Source organism: Macaca thibetana, chromosome 7, assembly GCF_024542745.1.
Source record: "Macaca thibetana thibetana isolate TM-01 chromosome 7, ASM2454274v1, whole genome shotgun sequence".
NCBI lineage: Eukaryota > Metazoa > Chordata > Mammalia > Primates > Cercopithecidae > Macaca > Macaca thibetana.
This window is the reverse complement of record NC_065584.1, coordinates 93805034-93817939: the sequence shown is the minus strand read 5'-3', so window position 1 is coordinate 93817939 and position 12906 is coordinate 93805034. Positions and strand designations below refer to the sequence as shown.

Here is a 12906-nt window from a genome sequence, read left to right as displayed (position 1 = left end):
GGTACATATAAATAAGCTACTGAAACTCACAATAATTTTAGACAGTTCTCAAGATAAAAGGTCAATATACAAAAACCGACTGCATTTCTACAAACTAACAGGAAACAAGTAGAAATCAAAACTTAAAGACTAGGACTATTATAACAGAATTTTACAAATCACTAAATTCTTAGGAACAAATCTAATAAAATATACCCAGAATTTGTAGGCTGAAAAGCGTAAACCACTGAAGAGAAAAATCAAAAGAGACCAAAATGGAAAGCTATACCATCTTCATCCATCAAAAGTCTCAATTTTGTTAAGATGTCAATTCTCCCCAAACTGATTTATATATAGATTCAAAGGCCTCCAAATCAATATTTCAGCAAGCTTCTTCTTAAATAAATTGACAAATTGTCTTTAAAAATTTCAATGAAAAGAACAAAGGGCCAATAGTTTCAAAATATTTTTGAAAAAGAAAAATAAATTCAGGGAACTGACACACTGCCTGATTTCAAGACTTACTATAAAGCTACGATAATTAAGACAAGGTAAGTATTGATGAAAGGATTAATAAAATCAACGAAAACAAAGAGTCCAAAATAACCTACACCTACTCTTTTCAACAAGAGGGCCAATATAATATAATGAAGAAAGGATAGTCATTTTAAGAAAGGTGCTAGAAATTGGATATCATGTGTAAATATATGAATGCTGACTGATACCCCACACCATACACAAAAATCAGCTCAAAATAAATTTATCCCTAAATGTAAAACCTCAGACTATAAAATCTATCCTAGAAAATATGGAAGAAAATCTTTGTAATTCACTAGGCAAAGATTCTTAAGCACAACACCAAATACATGAATAATGAAAAAAAAAATTGACAAATTATAGATTACATTCACAGCTTTTGCTCTTCAAAGTACACTGCTATGAGAATGGAAAGCCAAATCATAGACTGGGAAAAATATATTTGCAAATACATATCTGCTAAAAGACATATTCTGTGTATATTTAAAAAGATCTTAAAACTCAATAAATGGAAAACAAAATCCCTAATGATAATTGGACAAAAGATTTGAACAGAAACTTTACTGATGTTTTCTCTATACCAAAGAAGAGGCAGGGATAGCACATATGCACATGATAAGTTGTTCAAGATTATTATTAGTAATCAAAAAACAGATTAAATCCATGCTAAACTACCATTACACATCTATTGGAAATATTAAACTAAAACAACAACAAAAACTCTGGTAATAAATACTAAGTGCTGGCAAGGAGCTAAACAATGACACTCATAAATTTTTATATTTATATTATCATTGTAATGTAATTTTCTTAGATACTGTCTTTTCCACCACCTTTGCTGATGAAAAGGGCAGTTCCTAAAAAGTTAAACACACCGGGCATGGTGGCTCATGTCTGTGATATCAACACTTCGGAAGGCCGAGGTGGGCAGATCACGAGGTCAGGAGTTCAAGACCAGCCTGACCAACAAGGTGAAACCCGTCTCTACTAAAAATACAAAAATTAGCAGGCATGGTGGTGTGTGCCTGTAATCCCAGCTATTACGGAGGCTGAGGCAGGAGAATCTCTTGAACCCAGGAGGCTGAGGTTACAGTGAGCTGAGATCGCGCCAGTGTACTCCAGCCTGGGGACAGAAGGAGACTGTGTCTCAAAAAAAAAAAGAAAAAAAAAAAAAGTTAAACACATGATTAGCAATTCCACTCCTGGGAGAATGAAGGCAAATGTCCATATGGCTAAATATATTTGAATGGTGTGGCAGATTTTATACTTACCAAATCTGAAAACAGACCAGATATCTATCAACCAGTGAATGAAAAATTAATGGTACATACATACCAGCAATAGGATACTGTTAGGTAGTAAAGAGGAAGCAATGGCCGATCCATGCAACACTGATCACTCTCAAAAGCACTGTGGCAAGTGAAAATAGGACCAAAAAGGCGAAGGGGCAGCTGCAAAAATTCAACATTCATATCTCTTTCAGGAGCTTCTGCTTCGGGGATCATAATCCACTGGCAGCCTCTGTGTGGCCCCTTTGGATCAGTCCTCACGTTCATGCTTGTTACCTGAGAAAAAACTTAAATTTGCTTTGGAATACAACTACTGCAGATTTGACATTCTGCATTTAGAAATGGAAAAAAAAAATCTGTAAGGAAAGTAACTGACTATTTCTCTCTACTGAGAATAATTTGAACTTTTAGCCTCTCACTGAAGTTAATCACACTTGATCTCTTGAGAAAAAAAATATTTTTAACATGAAAAAATGGTCCACTGAGATTTATCAAACTCTATTTTAATTGTAATTGATTTATACCAAAAGATAAAATGAGTTAATCAGGGCATGTTATTAGAAATACTAGCAAGGGAAGAAAGCAGGGAGGTCGTAGGACTGGAGAGGTGGGGACCCTGGAGAGGTGGTGGTTCGGAGACTAGGCGACGGGGCGAGACGAGGCCAGTAGGTGGTGGGAGGCGGCCAGGCCGGAGCCAGCGGGAGGGCCAGGACCGGAGGTCCTCACCCTGCGGTGCCCACCCCGGCCCAGGCCACCCGCGGCTGAGGAGGGAGAGGAGGAGTAGGAGGAGGAAGAGGATCTCCAGATACACTTGGAAGGTGGTGTCACAGAGCTTGGAGCTGAAAGGAATAACAAAACATGCTCTTAACCATCATCCCTCTCCCAAGAAGCTAGAGGAAATTTCCCTGCCAGTGACAGTCATGAGAAAGACACAAGTTCCCAAAGCGAGTCTGACATCACAAGAGAATCACCTTTTACATCAGCCGACGCTGGGAATTCACTCTCTGCTTTTCCAAGTTATACAGGCGCAGGGATATCTACTGAAGGCAGCTCGGACTTCTCCTGGGGATATGGTGAACTCGATCAAAATGCCACTGAAAAAGCCTAGGCAATGTTCACAGCCGTCGATGAACTCTTGTATGAGCAGAAGTTGAGTGTGCATAACAAGAGTCTACAAGAAGAGTGCCAACAGTGAATAGCTAGCTTTCCTCACCTCAGGATTCTAGGTAGGCAGACAATCACTCCAAGTGAAGGTTATAGATTGTATCCTAGATCCCCTTCTGCTGTTTCAGCTTCATATGAAACAACCTTGTCTCAAGAAAGAGATTCTACTATATTTGGTATAAGGGGAAAGAAGTTACGTTTTTCATCTTCGTATGCTCATAAAGCATCTTCTATTGCCAAATCCTCCAGCTTTTGTTCTATGGAAAGAGACGAGGAAGACTCTATAATCATCTCGGAAGGAGTAATTGAGGAATACCTAGCATTTGATCACACAGATATGTAAGAGGGATTTCATGGGAAGAAATCAGGAGCAGCTACAGAGAAACAGAAATGAGGGTATCCTCCCATTGCTCCATTTTACTGTGTGAAAGAAGATGTCCTTGTTTATGTGTTTGACAATGTATGGAGCAAGGTTGTGAGCTGTATGGAACAGTTGACAAGTAGTCACTGGGAAGGATTTGCCTCTGATGATGAGAGTAATGTTGCAGTTCCCAGACCCGATTCAAAAAGTTCTTGTGTGCTGAGTGAACCACATCCTTTGGTGTTACCGTGAGTGCCACAGTCTAAGGTACTGTCCGTTACTTCAAATCCAATGAGTCTCTGTGAAGCAAGCAGTCATCAGCCAAATGTGAATGGTCTCTTGGTTCATGGGATGCCTCTACAGGCAAGAAATAGCTCCTTAATGGACAAGCTCCTAGATCTTGATGACAAGCTACTTCTGAGGCCTGGTTCCAGTACCATCCTTTCAATTCGAAGTTGGCCAAATCGAGCTGTGGAGTTTAGTACATCATCTCTGTCATACACAGTGCAGTCCACTAAGAGAGGCAATCCATCGCCGCGAACCTTTCATCCGATCAGCACAAGGCATTCACATGCTGGAATACCAAGACGTGTGGAAGAAATCCTTAGAGGAGCCCCAGTCCCAGCGGCAGCGGAATGAAGTGGCACAGCTGAAGTGGAACATGTGAGTACTGTGGGGCCACAAAGACAGAGGGACGCCCCATGGCGACTCCAGTCGAGCTCCAAGTGCGGTGGTGGATGAACCTAACTATCAGCACCCACTTTGGGAGGCCGAGGAGGGCAGATCACGAGGTCAGGAGATCGAGACCATCCTGGCTAGCACGGTGAAACCCCATCTCTACTAAAAATACAAGAAATTAGCCAGGCGTGGTGGTGGGCACCTGTAGTCCCAGCTATTTGGGAGGCTGAGGCAGGAGAATGGCATGAACCGGGGAGGCAGAGCTTGCAGTGAGCCGAGATTGCACTCCAGCCTGGGTGACAGAGAGAGGCTCCATCTCAAAAAATAAAAATAAAAAATAAAAGAATGGCTCCTTTTGCCCGACTTTTTCTCAGGCCCAACACAGCTCAATCATTTTTGGTAGAGTGACCTACTTCCTAGAATAGTCTTGATAGTTGGGGAGAGAAAAGGTAGGGGGAATACTACTTTGGCAGACTTAAAACTATCTAGAGGCTTAACTCAGAATAAAAGTTGAGTTTCCAACAACAACAACAAAAATACTAGCAAGGGAATACAGTTGATACGACTAGCAATGAGCGGGTATGAAAGATTATTTTAAAATTTGGAACAAAATAAATTTTAAATTGTTTATTTTTGTTTTAAAAATTACTTAGAAAATAAAACTACCTAGGCCTATATGGATTAAAATTTTATTCTTTTACATAATACTTTCCATACCCAGAGCATATCATTTTCTCTTAAAATATACACCAAGTACCACCTGTACTTTGGTCAATGACAACCATTATTCATTTGACACAGGGAATTCTGCCTTGGTTTGAGCCATGTCTCTGCACACAGGAGAAATTGCTTATTTACAATTGCTACTCAACTGCTACAGCAGCAGGAAGGGTGCCTCGGTGTGTTGTTATCCTTATTTCTCTGGGTTTTCACTCTTCCTTAATTGTTTCCCAGGTACCCATTTTTATTTCTAGGGAACCAGGCATTGCCAGGAAGGGCAAAGCCTAGGCCCCATGGTTTTAGGACTGAAGGACTTCATGGAGGCAGAATCATTCCAGTATAGCAATCCCGACAACACCATTTCTTGATTTTCCCTCACAGGCATAATAAACACCCTGAGATAAGTGAAAAATGATTAGAAATAGCAGCAAAGAGATGATGGTGAAGAGGAACTATTTAAGAAATAATGAACAAGATTTAATAGAGACACTGATATCAGATTGAACATATATCCATATCTAGATATACTGAGTGAAATCTAATGGCTTCAAAGACAGAACTATAAAATTATTCAAAAAGGAAAAGCAGAATGTCTACAAAGGAATAAGGAACAAGTTGATAACAGACACCGCAACAGCTATCCTGGAGGCAAGGGCATAAGAAATCAATATTGGAAGATTGAAACTTACATTTTATTAAATTTTTATTTTGTGTGTGTGTTTACTGTAATTTATTCAACAAATCCTATAACCCTATTTGCCAGTGATGAAGTGAGTTTGGCCAGTCACATCAGCAGAGAAGAACATGAAACAGTGGCAAGAGCACAGAATTTAGTGTCAAAATAGTTGCGTTCAAATCTTTGCTAGACCGCTTCATAGCCATGTCACTTTGAGAAGGTCACTTACCAAATAGTTATAGACATGAGGGATTGTTGGACATAATTCTTGCCCTAAAGAATCTCTTACAAACTACTTAGGAGAAAAGATATATATGCATATAGTGGAAAACAACACAACACGGGATTGCTAAGTAATAAAATATATAAAAGTGTCCCTACTCTAGAGATAAAACAACAGAGGGGTGCTATGTGTGGTTAACAAAGATAATCATTGTTGATTGTATCTATTTCTCTTGGATGTTCAAATTTTATAATTCATTTTTAATATTTCATATTTAAACATTACAAATGAATATAGAAGAAATATAAAAAATATTTTAAAAGACAAAATATCTCTTGAGCTCAATATTTTGAAGACTGTATAACTAAGACTGGGTAAGGTGAATACAAGAAAAGGAAATTACAGGCCCAATAAAGCAATATTTGAATCTACCATGAACAAATGGAATTTATCCTAGAAACTTGAGGATAGGACGTTTGAACAAAAGACAGTCTTACAATGCAATTCATCATTAATGGCCTCATGAAAGAACCATGATTACTTTTAAAAAGCAGAAAAAAGTATATGCTAATAAGTTCTTCTTAACACAAACCTATAGAAAATATTACTTTTAAGAAACTTCAGAAACATTTTCTTAAAAGTCTGAAACAAGATGAAGATTCTCTGCTGTTTTTCATTTTGTATTAGAGGCACTAGTTATAAAAATAAGAACAGAAATAAAAAGAAGCTGTATAAGGGATATTATTTTTGTAACATTTACCCGTAATTCCAAGAATTATTGATAAACTATGGGAACTAATAAGAGAGAGAATCGGCCGGGTGCGGTGGCTCATGCCTGTAATCCCAGCACTTTGGGAGGCTGAGGCAGGCAGATCACAAGGTCAGAAGATCGAGACCAACCTGGCCAACATGGTGAAACCCCGTCTCTACTAAAAATACAAAAATTAGCTGGGCATGGTGGCATGCACCTGTAGTCCCAGCTTCTTGGGAGGCTGAGGCAAGAGAATCACTTGAACCTGGGAGGTGGAGGTTGCAGTGAGCCAAGATCATGCCACTGCACTCCAGCCTGGTGACAGAGGGAGACTCTGTCTCAAAAAAAAGAGTGTCTAGCTAGATAGTTTGATTACAGATCTACAGACCATAGTCAACATTTGTCCATTATCCTAGAAATAAAAGATGAGAAAAAGTAATAGTAAATAAAATACTATTTAAAACAGAAAAAGGTCACAAATGACCTAGGAATTAATTATACAAGTAATGAACAAGACTTTTATAGAGAAATTTAAAACTGCTTTAGAGGACACAGCATCATATAAATGGAACTACAGTATCATGCTCAGGAAGACACAGCAATGTTGTAAAGGTGCTCCTATGTCTGAGTTAACCTGTAAATTCAATGCAGATGGAAAAAGAATTTTTAGGAAACCTTGAAAATTTACTTAAGATTCACATGAAGTAATAGAAATTATGAAAATATTTCAAATTTTTGAAAAAGAAGAACAAGGCTGTAGGACTGTTATGTGGTGTGGAATCAGCTGCGCTGCCTAGCACAGCCTAGTACAAAGCCGTGAAAGTGGCTTTCTTTCACAAAAGAAAGTGCAGAAAGGATGCTACATTCAGAACTGAATCCTGGAACAGTTTTGAGTCCAGAAGCAAATCCATGTGCATAGGACTTTGGTATAAAGTCTAAAAATAAACAGTAAAATTAATGAAGAAATGGAGCGCTTTATAAATACTGCTGGGAAAAATTAACTCATTATAGATAACTATACCATATATAACAACTGTAAGTGGATTGGGCCTTAAAGTGAATTTTAAGATTATACAATTGATAGAAAGGAACATAGGAAAATATTTTATTACCCTATCTTTTAAACAAAACTCAGAGAGTAAAGCACCAAGGGAAAATTAATGGATGTGACTAAATCACAATTAAATATTTTATTCAATGAAGGCCATCACAGGTAAAGGTAGCAGACAGATAAATGACCAGGAATAGTGTTTTTTATGTCTACATCTGTCAAGTGATAAACATCTATTATATATGTAAGTATACCGTAACGCATAAAGGAATAATGGGCTGAGGATCAGAATGGACAATTTGCAGAAAGGTAAAGCCAAACATCTAATGAGTGTGTGAAGGACCTACTTCACTAGTAACTAGAGAAATGGAATTGAAGCAACTGAGAGATACCATTTGTTAAAATTGTGAGAGTTGGGTATTCTGGAGAGTTGATGGAGTGAAGCTAAACAATGTTGCTTGTGGGGATATAAATTGATGTAGCCATTTTAGATAACAATTGGCACTATTTATTGAAATGAAATGTAGATATGTGTTATAATTCATTTGTCTCATCCTTGGTTTTATACTCCTAAGAAACTCTCATATATAACATAAGAAAATACATATGGGGATGTCATCCAGCGTTTATTTCTTTTTAAGGGAAAGAGTTAGAAATAACCTAGGGGTTTGTCAATAGGATGGCAAGTATGCTTTACAGCATAAGATCAATAACCTAGGTGTTCATCAATAAGATGGTAAATATCTTACCCATAAGGTGAGGTATGTTTATGATGCAATACTATACTGCAGACACAATGAAACTGACATGTAACAACGTGGGGGAATCTTAAAAATATAATTGCATGAATGAGGAAACGCAACTAAATAGATATCAAAATACCATTTATGTAACTTCACAAGCACAAAAATACTTTTTCTTCACGAACACAATGTAAGAAATGAGGTGTGGAGGGAGATACATTAAATCCATGAGAGGGTGCTCACAGGGGAAATGTGAATGGGATACCGAGTGCTTGGGAGCCTGTTACTGATTCTTCAGACACCAGGGTTATGGACTTTGTTAATATTCCTGCTTCCCCTCTGGACACAACTGTTTTCCATATGACAACTCAGTGTCTTTGACTCATTCTGTTAGAAAAATAAGGGCGCAGGAAAATAAGTTTTAAAACTGTTATTTTAGATTCATGCGTCCATGTGCAGGTTTTCAAAATTTTAGGTTCGGGGGTTCATGTCCCAATTTGTTCAGGGGTACATGTCCAGATTTGTTCAGGGGTACATGTGCAGGTAAACCTGTGTCACGGAAGTTTGCTCTACAGATTATTTTGTCACTCAGATACTATGCCAACAGATTTTTTTTTTTAATCCTCTCCCTCCTCCCAACTTTCACTCTCAGGTAGGTCCCCAATGTCTGTTGTTTCTCTCTTTGTGTCCATGTGTTCTCATCATTTAGCTCCACTTGCGAGAACATGTAGGTTTTTTTTTATTATTATTTTTACATTAGTTAGTCCTAAGAATAATGGCCTCCAGCTGCATCCATGTTCCTTCAAAGGATCTCGTTCTTTTTAATGGTTGCATAGTATTCCATGATGTGTATGTATCCATGTATCACATTTTCTTTATCCAGTCTACCACTAATGGGCATTTAGGTTGATCCCATGTCTTTGCTATTGTGAATAGTGTTACAATGAACATACACCTGCCATGTGTCTTTAATGTAGAACAATTTATATTCCTTTGGGCATATACTCAGTAATGGGATTGCTGGGTCGAATGTTAGTTCTGTTTTTAGCTCTTTGAGGAGTTGCCACACTGCGAAAAAGCAGTTTTATTTATCTCAAGAAAACATAGTCAGTGAATACTCTTAATAGATGACATGATTTTGTACTTGTCAATTTTGGTTTTCTTTAGAAGGAGCATGCATCCCCATGTGGATAAGTGCCATCTGTGCCATAGCTTTAGCATTTTGTATCCTTGAACCTCCCTCTTAACCTAAAGATATATAACCTGAAAAGACCTAACAAATGAAAATCCCTTAATTCTTGACATAGATGAAGCTCAGCCTAATTGTTTGTGAGGACCAAAAGTTAAAAATAATCATAATTCAAACTTAAGAGTCTTGAGTGGGAGATGCCTCCACAATTACTTACTAAAATTTTTCCTGTCTTCAAGGATACATTTTTGAAAAAGAAAAATAGAAAAACTGCAAATATTGATATTGCAATAAAGGGAAGAAAATTATAGCTACTGCCTGGTAAAAGGAAGCTTGTTGTTTATACAGGACTTCAAAAACTTTAGATCTCTTATCTATATATAAAGAAAAGTTGGCTGGGTGCGGTGGCTCACACTTGTAATCCCAGCACTTTGGGAGGCTGAGGCGGGCAGATCACGAGGTCAGGAAATCGAGAACATCCTGGCTAACATGGTGAAACCCCGTCTCTACTAAAAAATATGAAAAATTAGCCAGGCATGGTGGTGGGTGCCTGTAGTCCCAGCTACTCAGGAGGCTGAGGCAGGAGAATGGCGTGAACCTGGGAGGCAGAGCTTGCCACTGCACTCCAGCCTGGGCAAGAGAGTGAGACTCTGTCTCAAAAAAAAAGAAGTGTTATGCATATCAAGTCAGTGATTTCCAATATGAAAAGTAAATGTTTATAGTTTTCATCATAAGAAGAAATTTCAGTATTAGCTTCCATACTTAAGGAATAACAAGAGATTTCCAGCAAACCATTTCTTATGTGTTAAGAATGATTGGCTCCCTTATGTTTTGTGGGTTTTATTAAAATTTTCTATTTTGCTGCTAATTATGTTTTCACCTTGTTTGGGACTAACATATGTAAACCGGACCCTTGTATTTACAAATGCATAAAGCATGGAAATGGGGATGGCAATGTAGTGTTTCTGATTAACAAAGGCACAACCTGACCTTACAACTTAACACTCATTCAGTTCTATGGTAAATACAACCATATTACAAAGTGTGCCTCGATCTGCAGGAATCTTAGTTCATGATCATTCTAGAGGTCTTTGGATCACCTGTTGTGCTCTCAACGGTGTTTTGTTTCCACCTGAACATCCCAAGTGAAGTCATCATTGGTGTTTGTGTTTATGTCAACATCTGAGTTTTATGAGATTAGATTATGCATGATCCTCTATTTTTCTCATGCATCTTGAGGAAGATTTGCTGCAAAAAAAAAAATGAAATTTACCATCTTTGCCAAATTGTTACAAGTTTTCTGAGCCCACAAAATTTGCATCATCAGTTTATCCTGCTGTGGACTTGGCTAGTAACACTATTTCAACTTCTGCTTTTCTGAAAACAAAAACAAAAACGAAAAACCAAAAACAAACAAACAAAAAAACAGAGTAGAATGAAAGAGAAGAGGGGAAATTAATAGTTGATCATCCCTAGTATTTTCAAATGTGTTCATATTACTTTAATTTTAGCCAAAAATGTAGCACTCTCCCTATGTGACAGATGATAAAATGCAAGTCCCTAAAGTCAAACATTCTCAACATCAGCCATGGAAAGATTAAGAGTTGAGATTTGATCTAGTTCTGAGTTTCCAAACCCTGGTGACACCATTGCCCCATTCTGAAAAGAAGAGATAAAGGAAAACAGATTTTTATGTTCTTAATTTTTTATTTTAAAGAATAAAACACACACTCTCAGGCTCCACTTTATACAATTCACCCTTCTCTCTCCTGCTGATGAAATAATCCACTGCTTCAGAGAAAGCAGTGTAAAAGGTCCAGGTACTAGAGTGTCATTACGCTGCCACACTCTCAGGAAGGGCACTTCTGTCCTAATGGGACCTTAGGACAAGTCACTGAGTGGATCCCTGAACTGCAGAGAACTCCAGAAGTCTCACTTGTTGCAAATACTTTTCATAATAGCATTGAACAATTTGTAATGATATAACATGCCTGACATGGTTGCAGATTTGTTGACAGATTATCAGAAAGAGCATTATATTGTTCATTTGGCTCTTGATTCATAAGTTCTTTTACACTTGGAAAAATAGAGGGTTGGAATCTCATATAGCTTCCTGCATTTTTGACATTGTATCAGACCCACATATTTGTGCAGGCCAGGTGTGCTAGGAAGTGGCAGGCAACTACATTGGTCTTGGAAATGACTAACAATTATAGATGAATTAATCTAATATACAGTCAAGGTGATGTGTATCAGACATTTGACTGGTTATTTAAACACATTTTTTTCTCTTTAAAATACAAAACATACATATTTCCCACATGAAATAGAAAATGTTTCCTGTGGTGTAGTTTTAAAATTCTTATAAAGCATTTACAACACTGTTTGACACATACTTAAAACAACAATAACAGCTACTATTTATTGAGTGCTTAATTTGTTCCAGGTACTTCATGTATAGGTGGGCATCACCATATCCATTTTACTGATGACACAATTTTTTTGTGGTTAAGTAAGTGGCAGAGCTGGGAGTTTTCATTTATTCAACAAATATTTTTGAATGCCTTGCACTAGGCATATGACTATCTGAACAACATGATGTGTTATATTCTTGTGTGAAGTATTGTATCTATGAATTATATGCATTTTATGATGTGTCAAAATATCTTATCCTGATATATACACTGGGAGCAAGAAAATATTGGTTCAGATTCAAGTACTTTATTCAAGGAAACTGGGAGGCTCATTTTATTCCCAAATCACTGGATTTTAGTTTACAGAACTCCTCTGCCTCCATTCTCTCCCTATACTCCTTACCAGAAGTGACCTCTCTCTGGGACACCCGCCAACTTCCTGTCATTACTTCAGGATTGACTCCTGGCCTCCCTTCTTCATTATTCCAAATCCAAGCCATTTGCCAACATTTTGGTCTTAGAGCCTCAACTTCTTCAGCACAGTAACTTGCAATAGCACTCCATTTCATATGGGTCTGGTTATATACAATTTTGCTAAGCTTCCAAGAGTTTTTCCAACTTCCAAATCTTCAATCCAGAGCTTTGTCTTCTGGTGACATCTTTATGTGTTACTTTTCCTATTGTCTTCTGTCAGCTGAGCCTACTCTTATCACCACTGTCAAGTGGCTAGCATTAAATGAATAAACATTTCCTATTTGCCAGGAACTACTCTAAGCTCTTTAAACGATCTCATTGCATCTTCACAACAACTTAATCTTATCCAGCTCAGAGCTGGAGAGAGGTGGGATTTGAACCAAGATTTCCATAACTCCAAATATAAATTTCTTATTCATGTTTTAGTGCCGCTTAATTCTTAGGTCTACTTCTTACTTTATTTGCCTCCCTGCCCACCATCAGATGCTTCAGTTGTGTTCTTGCTGACACCCCAGAGTTGCTTCCTTCTTTGACTTTCCAGTGACTACCATGTCACTCCTTGGTTCTGAATAAATCTGACTTCTGCTTTCTCCACTTGCAGCTGGTAACTGTTGCTGCAGAACACTGATTTTCAGATTGCATTTAACACCCAGGTTT

General features: G+C 37.8%; 1 pseudogene; it reads left to right on the top strand.

Moving 5' to 3' along the window:
* The first annotated feature begins 2356 nt into the window (after nucleotides 1–2356).
* On the top strand, nucleotides 2357–4416 carry LOC126959225 (primary cilium assembly protein FAM149B1-like; annotated as a pseudogene).
* The last annotated feature ends 8490 nt before the right edge of the window (nucleotides 4417–12906 follow it).